Source organism: Spermophilus citellus (assembly GCF_964194105.1).
Source record: "Spermophilus citellus genome assembly, chromosome: 5".
NCBI classification, from domain to species: domain Eukaryota; kingdom Metazoa; phylum Chordata; class Mammalia; order Rodentia; family Sciuridae; genus Spermophilus; species Spermophilus citellus.
The window spans coordinates 31,057,395-31,080,341 of record NC_138186.1 but is presented as its reverse complement, the minus strand read 5'-3'; positions in this window follow the sequence as shown (position 1 = coordinate 31,080,341).

The following is a 22,947-nucleotide window of genomic DNA, read 5'->3' as shown; positions in this document are numbered from 1 at the left end:
TGGCAACCCGTTTCCATGAAAGTGTTTCTCGCCAGTCACTGCTAAGGGCTACATCAAGAGGAAACAAAACATAGAGACAGAACGTAAAACTACTTTATTGTGTCAAGTTTCAAAAAGCTAGCACAAACCGTGTTGGATTTAGAGTTCCAAATACATCTATCAATATAGGAGAAAATAGAGTGAAACCTAAAAATTCAAACTGTTACTGGAAATGAACGCTTCAAAATAGAAGGACGAAGTTGCGGGAACCAAGTCGCCTTAGTGTACTGATCATTACCTGAAAGTATCATCCAGTTTGGGTGAAAAAATATTTGCTGAGATTTCTGGAGATTCGTCATTTTTGGACGCTTGGCAACCCCTTTATATGGAAGTGTTTCTCGCCCGTCACTGCTTAGGGCTACATCAAGAGGAAACAAAACATAGAGATAGAACGTGAAACTACATTATTGTGTCACGTTTCAAGAAGCTAGCACAAACCGTGTTGGATTTAGAGTTCCAAATACGTGTATCAATATAGGAGAAAACAGAGTGAAACCGAAAAATTCAAACTGTTACTGGAATCGAACGCTTCAACATAGAAGAACGAAATTTGGTGAACCAAGTGGGCTTAGTGTACTGATCATTACCTGAAAGTATCATCCAGTTTGGGTGACAAAATATTTGCTGAGATTTCTGGAGATTCGTAATTTTTGGACGCTTGGCAACCCGTTTCCATGAAAGTGTTTCTCGCCAGTCACTGCTAAGGGCTACATCAAGAGGAAACAAAACATAGAGACAGAACGTGAAACTACTTTATTGTGTCAAGTTTCAAGAAACTAGCACAAACCGTGTTGGATTTAGAGTTCCAAATACATCTATCAATATAGGAGAAAATAGAGTGAAACCTATAAATTCAAACTGTTACTGGAAATGAACGCTTCAACATAGAAGGACGAAGTTGCGGGAACCAAGTCGCCTTAGTGTACTGATCATTACCTGAAAGTATCATCCAGTTTGGGTGAAAAAACATTTGCTGAGATTTCTGGAGATTCGTAATTTTTGGACGCTTGGCAACCCCTTTATATGGAAGTGTTTCTCGCCAGTCACTGCTTAGGGCTACATCAAGATGAAACAAAACATAGAGATAGAACATGAAACTACATTATTTTGTCAAGTTTCAAGAAGCTAGCACAAACCGTGTTGTATTTAGAGTTCCAAATACTTCTATCAATATAGGAGAAAACAGAGTGAAACCGAAAAATTCAAACTGTTACTGGAAACGAACGCTTCAACATAGAAGAACGAAATTTGGTGAACCAGTGGGCTTAGTGTACTGATCATAACCTGAGAGTATCATCCAGTTTGGGTGAAAAAATATTTGCTGAGATTTCTGGAGATTCGTAATTTTTGGACGCTTGGCAACCCCTTTATATGGAAGTGTTTCTCGCCAGTCACTGCTTAGGGCTACATCAAGAGGAAACAAAACATAGAGATAGAACGTGAAACTACATTATTGTGTCAAGTTTCAAGAAGCTAGCACAAACCGTGTTGGATTTAGAGTTCCAAATACATCTATCAATATAGGAGAAAACAGAGTGAAACCTAAAAATTCAAACTGTTACTGGAAACGAACGCTTCAACATAGAAGAATTAAATTTGGGGAACCAAGTCAGCTTAGTGTACTGATCATTACCTGAAAGTATCATCCAGTTTGGGTGAAAAAATATTTGCTGAGATTTCTGGAGATTCGTAATTTTTGGACGCTTGGCAACCCGTTTCCATGAAAGTGTTTCTCCCAGTCACTGCTAAGGGCTACATCAAGAGGAAACAAAACATAGAGACAGAACGTGAAACTACTTTATTGTGTCAAGTTTCAAGAAGCTAGCACAAACCGTGTTGGATTTAGAGTTCCAAATACATCTATCAATATAGGAGAAAACAGAATGAAACCTAAAAATTCAAACTGTTACTGGAAATGAACGCTTCAACATAGAAGAACGAAGTTTCGGGAACCAAGTCGCCTTAGTGTACTGATCATTACCTGAAACTATCATCAAGTTTGGGTGAAAAAATATTTGCTGAGATTTCTGGAGATTCGTAATTTTTGGACGCTTGGCAACCCCTTTCCATGAAAGTGTTTCTCGCCAGTCACTGCTTAGGGCTACATCAAGAGGAAACAAAACATAGAGATAGAACGTGAAACTACTTTATTGTGTCAAGTTTCAAGAAGCTAGCACAAACCGTGTTGGATTTAGAGTTCCAAATACATCTATCAATATAGGAGAAAAAGTGTGAAACCTAAAAATTCAAACTGTTACTGGAAACGAACGCTTCAACATAGAAGAATGAAATTTGGGGAACCAAGTCGCCTTAGTGTACTGATCATTACCTGAAAGTATCATCCAGTTTGGGTGAAAAAATATTTGCTGAGATTTCTGGAGATTCGTAATTTTTGGACGCTTGGCAACCCCTTTATATGGAAGTGTTTCTCGCCAGTCACTGCTTAGGGCTACATCAAGAGGAAACAAAACATAGAGATAGAACGTGAAACTACATTATTGTGTCAAGTTTCAAGAAGCTAGCACAAACCGTGTTGGATTTAGAGTTCCAAATACATCTATCAATATAGGAGAAAACAGAGTGAAACCTAAAAATTCAAACTGTTACTGGAAACGAACGCTACAACATAGAAGAACGAAATTTGGTGAACCAAGTCAGCTTAGTGTACTGATCATTACCTGAAAGTATCATCCAGTTTGGGTGAAAAAATATTTGCTGAGATTTCTGGAGATTCGTCATTTTTGGACGCTTGGCAACCCCTTTATATGGAAGTGTTTCTCGCCAGTCACTGCTTAGGGCTACATCAAGAGGAAACAAAACATAGAGATAGAACGTGAAACTACATTATTGTGTCAAGTTTCAAGAAGCTAGCACAAACCGTGTTGTATTTAGAGTTCCAAATACGTGTATCAATATAGGAGAAAACAGAGTGAAACCGAAAAATTCAAACTGTTACTGGAAACGAACGCTTCAACATAGAAGAATTAAATTTGGGGAACCAAGTCAGCTTAGTGTACTGATCATTACCTGAAAGTATCATCCAGTTTGGGTGAAAAAATATTTGCTGAGATTTCTGGAGATTCGTAATTTTTGGACGCTTGGCAACCCCTTTATATGGAAGTGTTTCTCGCCAGTCACTGCTTAGGGCTACATCAAGAGGAAACAAAACATAGAGATAGAACGTGAAACTACATTATTGTGTCAAGTTTCAAGAAGCTAGCACAAACCGTGTTGGATTTAGAGTTCCAAATACATCTATCAATATAGGAGAAAACAGAGTGAAACCTAAAAATTCAAACTGTTACTGGAAACGAACGCTTCAACATAGAAGAATGAAATTTGGGGAACCAAGTCAGCTTAGTGTACTGATCATTACCTGAAAGTATCATCCAGTTTGGGTGACAAAATATTTGCTGAGATTTCTGGAGATTCGTAATTTTTGGACGCTTGGCAACCCGTTTCCATGAAAGTGTTTCTCGCCAGTCACTGCTAAGGGCTACATCGAGAGGAAAAAAAGCATAGAGACAGAACGTGAAACTACTTTATTGTGTCAAGTTTCAAGAAGCTAGCACAAACCGTGTTGGATTTAGACTTCCAAATACATCTATCAATATAGGAGAAAATAGAGTGAAACCTAAAAATTCAAACTGTTACTGGAAATGAACGCTTCAAAATAGAAGAATGAAGTTGCGGGAACCAAGTCGCCTTAGTGTACTGATCATTACCTGAAAGTATCATCCAGTTTGGGTGAAAAAATATTTGCTGAGATTTCTGGAGATTCGTAATTTTTGGACGCTTGGCAACCCCTTTATATGGAAGTGTTTCTCGCCAGCCACTGCTTAGGGCTACATCAAGAGGAAACAAAACATAGAGATAGAACATGGAACTACTTTATTGTGTCAAGCTTCAAGAATCTAGCACAAACCGTGTTGGATTTAGAGTTCCAAATACATCTATCAATATAGGAGAAAACAGAGTGAAACCTAAAAATTCAAACTGTTACTGGAAACGAACGCTTCAACATAGAAGAATGAAATTTGGGGAACCAAGTCAGCTTAGTGTACTGATCATTACCTGAAAGTATCATCCAGTTTGGGTGACAAAATATTTGCTGAGATTTCTGGAGATTCGTAATTTTTGGACGCTTGGCAACCCGTTTCCATGAAAGTGTTTCTCGCCAGTCACTGCTAAGGGCTACATCAAGAGGAAAGAAAACATAGAGACAGAACGTGAAACTACTTTATTGTGTCAAGTTTCAAGAAGCTAGCACAAACCGTGTTGGATTTAGAGTTCCAAATACATCTATCAATATAGGAGAAAACAGAATGAAACCTAAAAATTCAAACTGTTACTGGAAATGAACTCTTCAACATAGAAGAACGAAGTTTCGGGAACCAAGTCGCCTTAGTGTACTGATCATTACCTGAAACTATCATCAAGTTTGGGTGAAAAAATATTTGCTGAGATTTCTGGAGATTCGTAATTTTTGGACGCTTGGCAACCCCTTTCCATGAAAGTGTTTCTCGCCAGTCACTGCTTAGGGCTACATCAAGAGGAAACAAAACATAGAGATAGAACGTGAAACTACTTTATTGTGTCAAGTTTCAAGAAGCTAGCACAAACCGGGTTGGATTTAGAGTTCCAAATACATCTATCAATATAGGAGAAAATAGAGTGAAACCTAAAAATTCAAACTGTTACTGGAAATGAACGCTTCAAAATAGTAGGACGAAGTTGCGGGAACCAAGTCGCCTTAGTGTACTGATCATTACCTGAAAGTATCATCCAGTTTGGGTGAAAAAATATTTGCTGAGATTTCTGGAGATTCGTAATTTTTGGACGCTTGGCAACCCCTTTATATGGAAGTGTTTCTCGCCAGCCACTGCTTAGGGCTACATCAAGAGGAAACAAAACATAGAGATAGAACATGGAACTACTTTATTGTGTCAAGCTTCAAGAATCTAGCACAAACCGTGTTGGATTTAGAGTTCCAAATACATCTATCAATATAGGAGAAAACAGAGTGAAACCTAAAAATTCAAACTGTTACTGGAAACGAACGCTTCAACATAGAAGAATGAAATTTGGGGAACCAAGTCAGCTTAGTGTACTGATCATTACCTGAAAGTATCATCCAGTTTGGGTGAAAAAATATTTGCTGAGATTTCTGGAGATTCGTAATTTTTGGACGCTTGGCAACCCGTTTCCATGAAAGTGTTTCTCGCCAGTCACTGCTAAGGGCTACATCAAGAGGAAACAAAACATAGAGACAGAACGTGAAACTACTTTATTGTGTCAAGTTTCAAAAAGCTAGCACAAACCGTGTTGGATTTAGAGTTCCAAATACATCTATCAATATAGGAGAAAATAGAGTGAAACCTAAAAATTCAAACTGTTACTGGAAATGAACGCTTCAAAATAGAAGGACGAAGTTGCGGGAACCAAGTCGCCTTAGTGTACTGATCATTACCTGAAAGTATCATCCAGTTTGGGTGAAAAAATATTTGCTGAGATTTCTGGAGATTCGTCATTTTTGGACGCTTGGCAACCCCTTTATATGGAAGTGTTTCTCGCCCGTCACTGCTTAGGGCTACATCAAGAGGAAACAAAACATAGAGATAGAACGTGAAACTACATTATTGTGTCAAGTTTCAAGAAGCTAGCACAAACCGTGTTGGATTTAGAGTTCCAAATACGTGTATCAATATAGGAGAAAACAGAGTGAAACCGAAAAATTCAAACTGTTACTGGAATCGAACGCTTCAACATAGAAGAACGAAATTTGGTGAACCAAGTGGGCTTAGTGTACTGATCATTACCTGAAAGTATCATCCAGTTTGGGTGACAAAATATTTGCTGAGATTTCTGGAGATTCGTAATTTTTGGACGCTTGGCAACCCGTTTCCATGAAAGTGTTTCTCGCCAGTCACTGCTAAGGGCTACATCAAGAGGAAACAAAACATAGAGACAGAACGTGAAACTACTTTATTGTGTCAAGTTTCAAGAAACTAGCACAAACCGTGTTGGATTTAGAGTTCCAAATACATCTATCAATATAGGAGAAAATAGAGTGAAACCTAAAAATTCAAACTGTTACTGGAAATGAACGCTTCAACATAGAAGGACGAAGTTGCGGGAACCAAGTCGCCTTAGTGTACTGATCATTACCTGAAAGTATCATCCAGTTTGGGTGAAAAAATATTTGCTGAGATTTCTGGAGATTCGTAATTTTTGGACGCTTGGCAACCCCTTTATATGGAAGTGTTTCTCGCCAGTCACTGCTTAGGGCTACATCAAGATGAAACAAAACATAGAGATAGAACATGAAACTACATTATTTTGTCAAGTTTCAAGAAGCTAGCACAAACCGTGTTGTATTTAGAGTTCCAAATACTTCTATCAATATAGGAGAAAACAGAGTGAAACCGAAAATTTCAAACTGTTACTGGAAAGGAACGCTTCAACATAGAAGAACGAAATTTGGTGAACCAGTGGGCTTAGTGTACTGATCATAACCTGAGAGTATCATCCAGTTTGGGTGAAAAAATATTTGCTGAGATTTCTGGAGATTCGTAATTTTTGGACGCTTGGCAACCCCTTTATATGGAAGTGTTTCTCGCCAGTCACTGCTTAGGGCTACATCAAGAGGAAACAAAACATAGAGATAGAACGTGAAACTACATTATTGTGTCAAGTTTCAAGAAGCTAGCACAAACCGTGTTGGATTTAGAGTTCCAAATACATCTATCAATATAGGAGAAAACAGAGTGAAACCTAAAAATTCAAACTGTTACTGGAAACGAACGCTTCAACATAGAAGAATGAAATTTGGGGAACCAAGTCGCCTTAGTGTACTGATCATTACCTGAAAGTATCATCCAGTTTGGGTGAAAAAATATTTGCTGAGATTTCTGGAGATTCGTAATTTTTGGACGCTTGGCAACCCCTTTATATGGAAGTGTTTCTCGCCAGTCACTGCTTAGGGCTACATCAAGAGGAAACAAAACATAGAGATAGAACGTGAAACTACATTATTGTGTCAAGTTTCAAGAAGCTAGCACAAACCGTGTTGGATTTAGAGTTCCAAATACATCTATCAATATAGGAGAAAACAGAGTGAAACCTAAAAATTCAAACTGTTACTGGAAACGAACGCTACAACATAGAAGAACGAAATTTGGTGAACCAAGTCAGCTTAGTGTACTGATCATTACCTGAAAGTATCATCCAGTTTGGGTGAAAAAATATTTGCTGAGATTTCTGGAGATTCGTCATTTTTGGACGCTTGGCAACCCCTTTATATGGAAGTGTTTCTCGCCAGTCACTGCTTAGGGCTACATCAAGAGGAAACAAAACATAGAGATAGAACGTGAAACTACATTATTGTGTCAAGTTTCAAGAAGCTAGCACAAACCGTGTTGTATTTAGAGTTCCAAATACGTGTATCAATATAGGAGAAAACAGAGTGAAACCGAAAAATTCAAACTGTTACTGGAAACGAACGCTTCAACATAGAAGAATGAAATTTGGGGAACCAAGTCAGCTTAGTGTACTGATCATTACCTGAAAGTATCATCCAGTTTGGGTGAAAAAATATTTGCTGAGATTTCTGGAGATTCGTAATTTTTGGACGCTTGGCAACCCCTTTATATGGAAGTGTTTCTCGCCAGTCACTGCTTAGGGCTACATCAAGAGGAAACAAAACATAGAGATAGAACGTGAAACTACATTATTGTGTCAAGTTTCAAGAAGCTAGCACAAACCGTGTTGGATTTAGAGTTCCAAATACATCTATCAATATAGGAGAAAACAGAGTGAAACCTAAAAATTCAAACTGTTACTGGAAACGAACGCTTCAACATAGAAGAATGAAATTTGGGGAACCAAGTCAGCTTAGTGTACTGATCATTACCTGAAAGTATCATCCAGTTTGGGTGACAAAATATTTGCTGAGATTTCTGGAGATTCGTAATTTTTGGACGCTTGGCAACCCGTTTCCATGAAAGTGTTTCTCGCCAGTCACTGCTAAGGGCTACATCGAGAGGAAAAAAAGCATAGAGACAGAACGTGAAACTACTTTATTGTGTCAAGTTTCAAGAAGCTAGCACAAACCGTGTTGGATTTAGAGTTCCAAATACATCTATCAATATAGGAGAAAATAGAGTGAAACCTAAAAATTCAAACTGTTACTGGAAATGAACGCTTCAAAATAGAAGGATGAAGTTGCGGGAACCAAGTCGCCTTAGTGTACTGATCATTACCTGAAAGTATCATCCAGTTTGGGTGAAAAAATATTTGCTGAGATTTCTGGAGATTCGTAATTTTTGGACGCTTGGCAACCCCTTTATATGGAAGTGTTTCTCGCCAGCCACTGCTTAGGGCTACATCAAGAGGAAACAAAACATAGAGATAGAACATGGAACTACTTTATTGTGTCAAGCTTCAAGAATCTAGCACAAACCGTGTTGGATTTAGAGTTCCAAATACATCTATCAATATAGGAGAAAACAGAGTGAAACCTAAAAATTCAAACTGTTACTGGAAACGAACGCTTCAACATAGAAGAATGAAATTTGGGGAACCAAGTCAGCTTAGTGTACTGATCATTACCTGAAAGTATCATCCAGTTTGGGTGACAAAATATTTGCTGAGATTTCTGGAGATTCGTAATTTTTGGACGCTTGGCAACCCGTTTCCATGAAAGTGTTTCTCGCCAGTCACTGCTAAGGGCTACATCAAGAGGAAAGAAAACATAGAGACAGAACGTGAAACTACTTTATTGTGTCAAGTTTCAAGAAGCTAGCACAAACCGTGTTGGATTTAGAGTTCCAAATACATCTATCAATATAGGAGAAAACAGAATGAAACCTAAAAATTCAAACTGTTACTGGAAATGAACTCTTCAACATAGAAGAACGAAGTTTCGGGAACCAAGTCGCCTTAGTGTACTGATCATTACCTGAAACTATCATCAAGTTTGGGTGAAAAAATATTTGCTGAGATTTCTGGAGATTCGTAATTTTTGGACGCTTGGCAACCCCTTTCCATGAAAGTGTTTCTCGCCAGTCACTGCTTAGGGCTACATCAAGAGGAAACAAAACATAGAGATAGAACGTGAAACTACTTTATTGTGTCAAGTTTCAAGAAGCTAGCACAAACCGTGTTGGATTTAGAGTTCCAAATACATCTATCAATATAGGAGAAAATAGAGTGAAACCTAAAAATTCAAACTGTTACTGGAAATGAACGCTTCAAAATAGAAGGACGAAGTTGCGGGAACCAAGTCGCCTTAGTGTACTGATCATTACCTGAAAGTATCATCCAGTTTGGGTGAAAAAATATTTGCTGAGATTTCTGGAGATTCGTAATTTTTGGACGCTTGGCAACCCCTTTATATGGAAGTGTTTCTCGCCAGCCACTGCTTAGGGCTACATCAAGAGGAAACAAAACATAGAGATAGAACATGGAACTACTTTATTGTGTCAAGCTTCAAGAATCTAGCACAAACCGTGTTGGATTTAGAGTTCCAAATACATCTATCAATATAGGAGAAAACAGAGTGAAACCTAAAAATTCAAACTGTTACTGGAAACGAACGCTTCAACATAGAAGAATGAAATTTGGGGAACCAAGTCAGCTTAGTGTACTGATCATTACCTGAAAGTATCATCCAGTTTGGGTGAAAAAATATTTGCTGAGATTTCTGGAGATTCGTAATTTTTGGACGCTTGGCAACCCGTTTCCATGAAAGTGTTTCTCGCCAGTCACTGCTAAGGGCTACATCAAGAGGAAACAAAACATAGAGACAGAACGTGAAACTACTTTATTGTGTCAAGTTTCAAAAAGCTAGCACAAACCGTGTTGGATTTAGAGTTCCAAATACATCTATCAATATAGGAGAAAATAGAGTGAAACCTAAAAATTCAAACTGTTACTGGAAATGAACGCTTCAAAATAGAAGGACGAAGTTGCGGGAACCAAGTCGCCTTAGTGTACTGATCATTACCTGAAAGTATCATCCAGTTTGGGTGAAAAAATATTTGCTGAGATTTCTGGAGATTCGTCATTTTTGGACGCTTGGCAACCCCTTTATATGGAAGTGTTTCTCGCCCGTCACTGCTTAGGGCTACATCAAGAGGAAACAAAACATAGAGATAGAACGTGAAACTACATTATTGTGTCACGTTTCAAGAAGCTAGCACAAACCGTGTTGGATTTAGAGTTCCAAATACGTGTATCAATATAGGAGAAAACAGAGTGAAACCGAAAAATTCAAACTGTTACTGGAATCGAACGCTTCAACATAGAAGAACGAAATTTGGTGAACCAAGTGGGCTTAGTGTACTGATCATTACCTGAAAGTATCATCCAGTTTGGGTGACAAAATATTTGCTGAGATTTCTGGAGATTCGTAATTTTTGGACGCTTGGCAACCCGTTTCCATGAAAGTGTTTCTCGCCAGTCACTGCTAAGGGCTACATCAAGAGGAAACAAAACATAGAGACAGAACGTGAAACTACTTTATTGTGTCAAGTTTCAAGAAACTAGCACAAACCGTGTTGGATTTAGAGTTCCAAATACATCTATCAATATAGGAGAAAATAGAGTGAAACCTAAAAATTCAAACTGTTACTGGAAATGAACGCTTCAACATAGAAGGACGAAGTTGCGGGAACCAAGTCGCCTTAGTGTACTGATCATTACCTGAAAGTATCATCCAGTTTGGGTGAAAAAATATTTGCTGAGATTTCTGGAGATTCTTAATTTTTGGACGCTTGGCAACCCCTTTATATGGAAGTGTTTCTCGCCAGTCACTGCTTAGGGCTACATCAAGATGAAACAAAACATAGAGATAGAACATGAAACTACATTATTTTGTCAAGTTTCAAGAAGCTAGCACAAACCGTGTTGTATTTAGAGTTCCAAATACTTCTATCAATATAGGAGAAAACAGAGTGAAACCTAAAAATTCAAACTGTTACTGGAAACGAACGCTTCAACATAGAAGAACGAAATTTGGTGAACCAGTGGGCTTAGTGTACTGATCATAACCTGAGAGTATCATCCAGTTTGGGTGAAAAAATATTTGCTGAGATTTCTGGAGATTCGTAATTTTTGGACGCTTGGCAACCCCTTTATATGGAAGTGTTTCTCGCCAGTCACTGCTTAGGGCTACATCAAGAGGAAACAAAACATAGAGATAGAACGTGAAACTACATTATTGTGTCAAGTTTCAAGAAGCTAGCACAAACCGTGTTGGATTTAGAGTTCCAAATACATCTATCAATATAGGAGAAAACAGAGTGAAACCGAAAAATTCAAACTGTTACTGGAAACGAACGCTTCAACATAGAAGAATTAAATTTGGGGAACCAAGTCGCCTTAGTGTACTGATCATTACCTGAAAGTATCATCCAGTTTGGGTGAAAAAATATTTGCTGAGATTTCTGGAGATTCGTAATTTTTGGACGCTTGGCAACCCGTTTCCATGAAAGTGTTTCTCCCAGTCACTGCTAAGGGCTACATCAAGAGGAAACAAAACATAGAGACAGAACGTGAAACTACTTTATTGTGTCAAGTTTCAAGAAGCTAGCACAAACCGTGTTGGATTTAGAGTTCCAAATACATCTATCAATATAGGAGAACACAGAATGAAACCTAAAAATTCAAACTGTTACTGGAAATGAACGCTTCAACATAGAAGAACGAAGTTTCGGGAACCAAGTCGCCTTAGTGTACTGATCATTACCTGAAAGTATCATCCAGTTTGGGTGAAAAAATATTTGCTGAGATTTCTGGAGATTCGTAATTTTTGGACGCTTGGCAACCCCTTTCCATGAAAGTGTTTCTCGCCAGTCACTGCTTAGGGCTACATCAAGAGGAAACAAAACATAGAGATAGAACGTGAAACTACTTTATTGTGTCAAGTTTCAAGAAGCTAGCACAAACCGTGTTGGATTTAGAGTTCCAAATACATCTATCAATATAGGAGAAAAAGTGTGAAACCTAAAAATTCAAACTGTTACTGGAAACGAACGCTTCAACATAGAAGAATGAAATTTGGGGAACCAAGTCGCCTTAGTGTACTGATCATTACCTGAAAGTATCATCCAGTTTGGGTGAAAAAATATTTGCTGAGATTTCTGGAGATTCGTAATTTTTGGACGCTTGGCAACCCCTTTATATGGAAGTGTTTCTCGCCAGTCACTGCTTAGGGCTACATCAAGAGGAAACAAAACATAGAGATAGAACGTGAAACTACATTATTGTGTCAAGTTTCAAGAAGCTAGCACAAACCGTGTTGGATTTAGAGTTCCAAATACATCTATCAATATAGGAGAAAACAGAGTGAAACCTAAAAATTCAACCTGTTACTGGAAACGAACGCTTCAACATAGAAGAACTAAATTTGGTGAACCAAGTGGGCTTAGTGTACTGATCATTACCTGAAAGTATCATCCAGTTTGGGTGACAAAATATTTGCTGAGATTTCTGGAGATTCGTAATTTTTGGACGCTTGGCAACCCCTTTCCATGAAAGTGTTTCTCGCCAGTCACTGCTTAGGGCTACATCAAGAGGAAACAAAACATAGAGATAGAACGTGAAACTACTTTATTGTGTCAAGTTTCAAGAAGCTAGCACAAACCGTGTTGGATTTAGAGTTCCAAATACATCTATCAATATAGGAGAAAAAGTGTGAAACCTAAAAATTCAAACTGTTACTGGAAACGAACGCTTCAACATAGAAGAATTAAATTTGGGGAACCAAGTCAGCTTAGTGTACTGATCATTACCTGAAAGTATCATCCAGTTTGGGTGAAAAAATATTTGCTGAGATTTCTGGAGATTCGTCATTTTTGGACGCTTGGCAACCCCTTTATATGGAAGTGTTTCTCGCCAGTCACTGCTTAGGGCTACATCAAGAGGAAACAAAACATAGAGATAGAACGTGAAACTACATTATTGTGTCAAGTTTCAAGAAGCTAGCACAAACCGTGTTGGATTTAGAGTTCCAAATACATCTATCAATATAGGAGAAAACAGAGTGAAACCTAAAAATTCAAACTGTTACTGGAAACGAACGCTTCAACATAGAAGAATGAAATTTGGGGAACCAAGTCAGCTTAGTGTACTGATCATTACCTGAAAGTATCATCCAGTTTGGGTGACAAAATATTTGCTGAGATTTCTGGAGATTCGTAATTTTTGGACGCTTGGCAACCCCTTTCCATGAAAGTGTTTCTCGCCAGTCACTGCTTAGGGCTACATCAAGAGGAAACAAAACATAGATATAGAACGTGAAACTACTTTATTTTGTCAAGTTTCAAGAAGCTAGCACAAACCGTGTTGGATTTAGAGTTCCAAATACATCTATCAATATAGGAGAAAATAGAGTGAAACCTAAAAATTCAAACTGTTACTGGAAATGAACGCTTCAAAATAGAAGGACGAAGTTGCGGGAACCAAGTCGCCTTAGTGTACTGATCATTACCTGAAAGTATCATCCAGTTTGGGTGAAAAAATATTTGCTGAGATTTCTGGAGATTCGTAATTTTTGGACGCTTGGCAACCCCTTTATATGGAAGTGTTTCTCGCCAGCCACTGCTTAGGGCTACATCAAGAGGAAACAAAACATAGAGATAGAACATGGAACTACTTTATTGTGTCAAGTTTCAAGAATCTAGCACAAACCGTGTTGGATTTAGAGTTCCAAATACATCTATCAATATAGGAGAAAACAGAGTGAAACCTAAAAATTCAAACTGTTACTGGAAACGAACGCTTCAACATAGAAGAATGAAATTTGGGAACCAAGTCAGCTTAGTGTACTGATAATTACCTGAAAGTATCATCCAGTTTGGGTGAAAAAATATTTGCTGAGATTTCTGGAGATTCGTAATTTTTGGACGCTTGGCAACCCGTTTCCATGAAAGTGTTTCTCGCCAGTCACTGCTAAGGGCTACATCAAGAGGAAACAAAACATAGAGACAGAACGTGAAACTACTTTATTGTGTCAAGTTTCAAAAAGCTAGCACAAACCGTGTTGGATTTAGAGTTCCAAATACATCTATCAATATAGGAGAAAATAGAGTGAAACCTAAAAATTCAAACTGTTACTGGAAATGAACGCTTCAAAATAGAAGGACGAAGTTGCGGGAACCAAGTCGCCTTAGTGTACTGATCATTACCTGAAAGTATCATCCAGTTTGGGTGAAAAAATATTTGCTGAGATTTCTGGAGATTCGTAATTTTTGGACGCTTGGCAACCCCTTTATATGGAAGTGTTTCTCGCCAGCCACTGCTTAGGGCTACATCAAGAGGAAACAAAACATAGAGATAGAACATGGAACTACATTATTGTGTCAAGTTTCAAGAATCTAGCACAAACCGTTTTGGATTTAGAGTTCCAAATACATCTATCAATATAGGAGAAAACAGAGTGAAACCTAAAAATTCAAACTGTTACTGGAAACGAACGCTTCAACATAGAAGAATGAAATTTGGGGAACCAAGTCAGCTTAGTGTACTGATCATTACCTGAAAGTATCATCCAGTTTGGGTGAAAAAATATTTGCTGAGATTTCTGGAGATTCGTAATTTTTGGACGCTTGGCAACCCGTTTCCATGAAAGTGTTTCTCCCAGTCACTGCTAAGGGCTACATCAAGAGGAAACAAAACATAGAGACAGAACGTGAAACTACTTTATTGTGTCAAGTTTCAAGAAGCTAGCACAAACCGTGTTGGATTTAGAGTTCCAAATATCTATCAATATAGGAGAAAACAGAATGAAACCTAAAAATTCAAACTGTTACTGGAAATGAACGCTTCAACATAGAAGAACGAAGTTTCGGGAACCAAGTCGCCTTAGTGTACTGATCATTACCTGAAAGTATCATCCAGTTTGGGTGAAAAAATATTTGCTGAGATTTCTGGAGATTCGTAATTTTTGGATGCTTGGCAACCCCTTTCCATGAAAGTGTTTCTCGCCAGTCACTGCTTAGGGCTACATCAAGAGGAAACAAAACATAGAGATAGAACGTGAAACTAATTTATTGTGTCAAGTTTCAAGAAGCTAGCACAAACCGTGTTGGATTTAGAGTTCCAAATACATCTATCAATATAGGAGAAAAAGTGTGAAACCTAAAAATTCAAACTGTTACTGGAAACGAACGCTTCAACATAGAAGAATGAAATTTGGGGTACCAAGTCGCCTTAGTGTACTGATCATTACCTGAAAGTATCATCCAGTTTGGGTGAAAAAATATTTGCTGAGATTTCTGGAGATTCGTAATTTTTGGACGCTTGGCAACCCCTTTATATGGAAGTGTTTCTCGCCAGTCACTGCTTAGGGCTACATCAAGAGGAAACAAAACATAGAGATAGAACGTGAAACTACATTATTGTGTCAAGTTTCAAGAAGCTAGCACAAACCGTGTTGGATTTAGAGTTCCAAATACATCTATCAATATAGGAGAAAACAGAGTGAAACCTAAAAATTCAAACTGTTACTGGAAACGAACGCTTCAACATAGAAGAATTAAATTTGGGGAACCAAGTCAGCTTAGTGTACTGATCATTACCTGAAAGTATCATCCAGTTTGGGTGAAAAAATATTTGCTGAGATTTCTGGAGATTCGTAATTTTTGGACGCTTGGCAACCCGTTTCCAAGAAAGTGTTTCTCCCAGTCACTGCTAAGGGCTACATCAAGAGGAAACAAAACATAGAGACAGAACGTGAAACTACTTTATTGTGTCAAGTTTCAAGAAGCTAGCACAAACCGTGTTGGATTTAGAGTTCCAAATACATCTATCAATATAGGAGAAAACAGAATGAAACCTAAAAATTCAAACTGTTACTGGAAATGAACGCTTCAACATAGAAGAACGAAGTTTCGGGAACCAAGTCGCCTTAGTGTACTGATCATTACCTGAAACTATCATCAAGTTTGGGTGAAAAAATATTTGCTGAGATTTCTGGAGATTCGTAATTTTTGGACGCTTGGCAACCCCTTTCCATGAAAGTGTTTCTCGCCAGTCACTGCTTAGGGCTACATCAAGAGGAAACAAAACATAGAGATAGAACGTGAAACTACTTTATTGTGTCAAGTTTCAAGAAGCTAGCACAAACCGTGTTGGATTTAGAGTTCCAAATACATCTATCAATATAGGAGAAAACAGAGTGAAACCTAAAAATTCAAACTGTTACTGGAAATGAACGCTTCAAAATAGAAGGACGAAGTTGCGGGAACCAAGTCGCCTTAGTGTACTGATCATTACCTGAAAGTATCATCCAGTTTGGGTGAAAAAATATTTGCTGAGATTTCTGGAGATTCGTAATTTTTGGACGCTTGGCAACCACTTTATATGGAAGTGTTTCTCGCCAGTCACTGCTTAGGGCTACATCAAGAGGAAACAAAACATAGAGATAGAACGTGAAACTACATTATTGTGTCAAGTTTCAAGAAGCTAGCACAAATCGTGTTGGATTTAGAGTTCCAAATACATCTATCAATATAGGAGAAAACAGAGTGAAACCTAAAAATTCAAACTGTTACTGGAAACGAACGCTACAACATAGAAGAACGAAATTTGGTGAACCAAGTCAGCTTAGTGTACTGATCATTACCTGAAAGTATCATCCAGTTTGGGTGAAAAAATATTTGCTGAGATTTCTGGAGATTCGTCATTTTTGGACGCTTGGCAACCCCTTTATATGGAAGTGTTTCTCGCCTTTCACTGCTTAGGGCTACATCAAGAAGAAACAAAACATAGAGATAGAACGTGAAACTACATTATTGTGTCAAGTTTCAAGAAGCTAGCACAAACCGTGTTGTATTTAGAGTTCCAAATACGTGTATCAATATAGGAGAAAACAGAGTGAAACCGAAAAATTCAAACTGTTACTGGAAACGAACGCTTCAACATAGAAGAACGAAATTTGGTGAACCAAGTGGGCTTAGTGTACTGATCATTACCTGAAAGTATCATCCAGTTTGGGTGACAAAATATTTGCTGAGATTTCTGGAGATTCGTAATTTTTGGTCGCTTGGCAACCCGTTTCCATGAAAGTGTTTCTCGCCAGTCACTGCTAAGGGCTACATCAAGAGGAAACAAAACATAGAGACAGAACGTGAAACTACTTTATTGTGTCAAGTTTCAAGAAACTAGCACAAACCGTGTTGGATTTAGAGTTCCAAATACATCTATCAATATAGGAGAAAATAGAGTGAAACCTAAAAATTCAAACTGTTACTGGAAATGAACGCTTCAACATAGAAGGACGAAGTTGCGGGAACCAAGTCGCCTTAGTGTACTGATCATTACCTGAAAGTATCATCCAGTTTGGGTGAAAAAATATTTGCTGAGATTTCTGTAGATTCGTAATTTTTGGACGCTTGGCAACCCCTTTATATGGAAGTGTTTCTCGCCAGTCACTGCTTAGGGCTACATCAAGAGGAAACAAAACATAGAGATAGAACATGAAACTACATTATTTTGTCAAGTTTCAAGAAGCTAGCACAAACCGTGTTGTATTTAGAGTTCCAAATACTTCTATCAATATAGGAGAAAACAGAGTGAAACCTAAAAATTCAAACTGTTACTGGAAACGAACGCTTCAACATAGAAGAATGAAATTTGGGGAACCAAGTCAGCTTAGTGTACTGATCATTACCTGAAAGTATCATCCAGTTTGGGTGAAAAAATATTTGCTGAGATTTCTGGAGATTCGTAATTTTTGGACGCTTGGCAACCCCTTTATATGGAAGTGTTTCTCGCCAGTCACTGCTTAGGGCTACATCAAGAGGAAACAAAACATAGAGATAGAACGTGAAACTACATTATTGTGTCAAGTTTCAAGAAGCTAGCACAAACCGTGTTGGATTTAGAGTTCCAAATACATCTATCAATATAGGAGAAAACAGAGTGAAACCTAAAAATTCAAACTGTTACTGGAAACGAACGCTTCAACATAGAAGAATTAAATTTGGGGAACCAAGTCAGCTTAGTGTACTGATCATTACCTGAAAGTATCATCCAGTTTGGGTGAAAAAATATTTGCTGAGATTTCTGGAGATTCGTAATTTTTGGACGCTTGGCAACCCGTTTCCATGAAAGTGTTTCTCCCAGTCACTGCTAAGGGCTACATCAAGAGGAAACAAAACATAGAGACAGAACGTGAAACTACTTTATTGTGTCAAGTTTCAAGAAGCTAGCACAAACCGTGTTGGATTTAGAGTTCCAAATACATCTATCAATATAGGAGAAAACAGAATGAAACCTAAAAATTCAAACTGTTACTGGAAATGAACGCTTCAACATAGAAGAACGAAGTTTCGGGAACCAAGTCGCCTTAGTGTACTGATCATTACCTGAAACTATCATCAAGTTTGGGTGAAAAAATATTTGCTGAGATTTCTGGAGATTCGTAATTTTTGGACGCTTGGCAACCCCTTTCCATGAAAGTGTTTCTCGCCAGTCACTGCTTAGGGCTACATCAAGAGGAAACAAAACATAGAGATAGAACGTGAAACTACTTTATTGTGTCAAGTTTCAAGAAGCTAGCACAAACCGTGTTGGATTTAGAGTTCCAAATACATCTATCAATATAGGAGAAAACAGAGTGAAACCTAAAAATTCAAACTGTTACTGGAAATGAACGCTTCAAAATAGAAGGACGAAGTTGCGGGAACCAAGTCGCCTTAGTGTACTGATCATTACCTGAAAGTATCATCCAGTTTGGGTGAAAAAATATTTGCTGAGATTTCTGGAGATTCGTAATTTTTGGACGCTTGGCAACCACTTTATATGGAAGTGTTTCTCGCCAGTCACTGCTTAGGGCTACATCAAGAGGAAACAAAACATAGAGATAGAACGTGAAACTACATTATTGTGTCAAGTTTCAAGAAGCTAGCACAAATCGTGTTGGATTTAGAGTTCCAAATACATCTATCAATATAGGAGAAAACAGAGTGAAACCTAAAAATTCAAACTGTTACTGGAAACGAACGCTACAACATAGAAGAACGAAATTTGGTGAACCAAGTCAGCTTAGTGTACTGATCATTACCTGAAAGTATCATCCAGTTTGGGTGAAAAAATATTTGCTGAGATTTCTGGAGATTCGTCATTTTTGGACGCTTGGCAACCCCTTTATATGGAAGTGTTTCTCGCCTTTCACTGCTTAGGGCTACATCAAGAAGAAACAAAACATAGAGATAGAACGTGAAACTACATTATTGTGTCAAGTTTCAAGAAGCTAGCACAAACCGTGTTGTATTTAGAGTTCCAAATACGTGTATCAATATAGGAGAAAACAGAGTGAAACCGAAAAATTCAAACTGTTACTGGAAACGAACGCTTCAACATAGAAGAATGAAATTTGGTGAACCAAGTGGGCTTAGTGTACTGATCATTACCTGAAAATATCATCCAGTTTGGGTGACAAAATATTTGCTGAGATTTCTGGAGATTCGTAATTTTTGGACGCTTGGCAACCCGTTTCCATGAAAGTGTTTCTCGCCAGTCACTGCTAAGGGCTACATCAAGAGGAAACAAAACATAGAGACAGAACGTGAAACTACTTTATTGTGTCAAGTTTCAAGAAACTAGCACAAACCGTGTTGGATTTAGAGTTCCAAATACATCTATCAATATAGGAGAAAATAGAGTGAAACCTAAAAATTCAAACTGTTACTGGAAATGAACGCTTCAACATAGAAGGACGAAGTTGCGGGAACCAAGTCGCCTTAGTGTACTGATCATTACCTGAAAGTATCATCCAGTTTGGGTGAAAAAATATTTGCTGAGATTTCTGTAGATTCGTAATTTTTGGACGCTTGGCAACCCCTTTATATGGAAGTGTTTCTCGCCAGTCACTGCTTAGGGCTACATCAAGAGGAAACAAAACATAGAGAGAGAACGTGAAACTACATTATTTTGTCAAGTTTCAAGAAGCTAGCACAAACCGTGTTGTATTTAGAGTTCCAAATACTTCTATCAATATAGGAGAAAACAGAGTGAAACCTAAAAATTCAAACTGTTACTGGAAACGAACGCTTCAACATAGAAGAATGAAATTTGGGGAACCAAGTCAGCTTAGTGTACTGATCATTACCTGAAAGTATCATCCAGTTTGGGTGAAAAAATATTTGCTGAGATTTCTGGAGATTCGTAATTTTTGGACGCTTGGCAACCCCTTTATATGGAAGTGTTTCTCGCCAGTCACTGCTTAGGGCTACATCAAGAGGAAACAAAACATAGAGATAGAACGTGAAACTACATTATTGTGTCAAGTTTCAAGAAGCTAGCATAAACCGTGTTGGATTTAGAGTTCCAAATACATCTATCAATATAGGAGAAAACAGAGTGAAACCTAAAAATTCAAACTGTTACTGGAAACGAACGCTTCAACATAGAAGAATGAAATTTGGGGAACCAAGTCAGCTTAGTGTACTGATCATTACCTGAAATTATCATCCAGTTTGGGTGAAAAAATATTTGCTGAGATTTCTGGAGATTCGTAATTTTTGGACGCTTGGCAACCCGTTTCCATGAAAGTGTTTCTCCCAGTCACTGCTAAGGGCTACATCAAGAGGAAACAAAACATAGAGACAGAACGTGAAACTACTTTATTGTGTCAAGTTTCAAGAAGCTAGCACAAACCGTGTTGGATTTAGAGTTCCAAATACATCTATCAATATAGGAGAAAACAGAATGAAACCTAAAAATTCAAACTGTTACTGGAAATGAACGCTTCAACATAGAAGAACGAAGTTTCGGGAACCAAGTCGCCTTAGTGTACTGATCATTACCTGAAACTATCATCAAGTTTGGGTGAAAAAATATTTGCTGAGATTTCTGGAGATTCGTAATTTTTGGACGCTTGGCAACCCCTTTCCATGAAAGTGTTTCTCGCCAGTCACTGCTTAGGGCTACATCAAGAGGAAACAAAACATAGAGATAGAACGTGAAACTACTTTATTGTGTCAAGTTTCAAGAAGCTAGCACAAACCGTGTTGGATTTAGAGTTCCAAATACATCTATCAATATAGGAGAAAATAGAGTGAAACCTAAAAATTCAAACTGTTACTGGAAATGAACGCTTCAAAATAGAAGGACGAAGTTGCGGGAACCAAGTCGCCTTAGTGTACTGATCATTACCTGAAAGTATCATCCAGTTTGGGTGAAAAAATATTTGCTGAGATTTCTGGAGATTCGTAATTTTTGGACGCTTGGCAACCCCTTTATATGGAAGTGTTTCTCGCCAGTCACTGCTTAGGGCTACATCAAGAGGAAACAAAACATAGAGATAGAACGTGAAACTACATTATTGTGTCAAGTTTCAAGAAGCTAGCACAAATCGTGTTGGATTTAGAGTTCCAAATACATCTATCAATATAGGAGAAAACAGAGTGAAACCTAAAAATTCAAACTGTTACTGGAAACGAACGCTACAACATAGAAGAACGAAATTTGGTGAACCAAGTCAGCTTAGTGTACTGATCATTACCTGAAAGTATCATCCAGTTTGGGTGAAAAAATATTTGCTGAGATTTCTGGAGATTCGTCATTTTTGGACGCTTGGCAACCCCTTTATATGGAAGTGTTTCTCGCCCGTCACTGCTTAGGGCTACATCAAGAGGAAACAAAACATAGAGATAGAACGTGAAACTACATTATTGTGTCAAGTTTCAAGAAGCTAGCACAAACCGTGTTGTATTTAGAGTTCCAAATACGTGTATCAATATAGGAGAAAACAGAGTGAAACCGAAAAATTCAAACTGTTACTGGAAACGAACGCTTCAACATAGAAGAACGAAATTTGGTGAACCAAGTGGGCTTAGTGTACTGATCATTACCTGAAAGTATCATCCAGTTTGGGTGACAAAATATTTGCTGAGATTTCTGGAGATTCGTAATTTTTGGACGCTTGGCAACCCGTTTCCATGAAAGTGTTTCTCGCCAGTCACTGCTAAGGGCTACATCAAGAGGAAACAAAACATAGAGACAGAACGTGAAACTACTTTATTGTGTCAAGTTTCAAGAAACTAGCACAAACCGTGTTGGATTTAGAGTTCCAAATACATCTATCAATATAGGAGAAAATAGAGTGAAACCTAAAAATTCAAACTGTTACTGGAAATGAACGCTTCAACATAGAAGGACGAAGTTGCGGGAACCAAGTCGCCTTAGTGTACTGATCATTACCTGAAAGTATCATCCAGTTTGGGTGAAAAAATATTTGCTGAGATTTCTGTAGATTCGTAATTTTTGGACGCTTGGCAACCCCTTTATATGGAAGTGTTTCTCGCCAGTCACTGCTTAGGGCTACATCAAGAGGAAACAAAACATAGAGATAGAACGTGAAACTACATTATTTTGTCAAGTTTCAAGAAGCTAGCACAAACCGTGTTGTATTTAGAGTTCCAAATACTTCTATCAATATAGGAGAAAACAGAGTGAAACCTAAAAATTCAAACTGTTACTGGAAACGAACGCTTCAACATAGAAGAATGAAATTTGGGGAACCAAGTCAGCTTAGTGTACTGATCATTACCTGAAAGTATCATCCAGTTTGGGTGAAAAAATATTTGCTGAGATTTCTGGAGATTCGTAATTTTTGGACGCTTGGCAACCCCTTTATATGGAAGTGTTTCTCGCCAGTCACTGCTTAGGGCTACATCAAGAGGAAACAAAACATAGAGATAGAACGTGAAACTACATTATTGTGTCAAGTTTCAAGAAGCTAGCACAAACCGTGTTGGATTTAGAGTTCCAAATACATCTATCAATATAGGAGAAAACAGAGTGAAACCTAAAAATTCAAACTGTTACTGGAAACGAACGCTTCAACATAGAAGAATTAAATTTGGGGAACCAAGTCAGCTTAGTGTACTGATCATTACC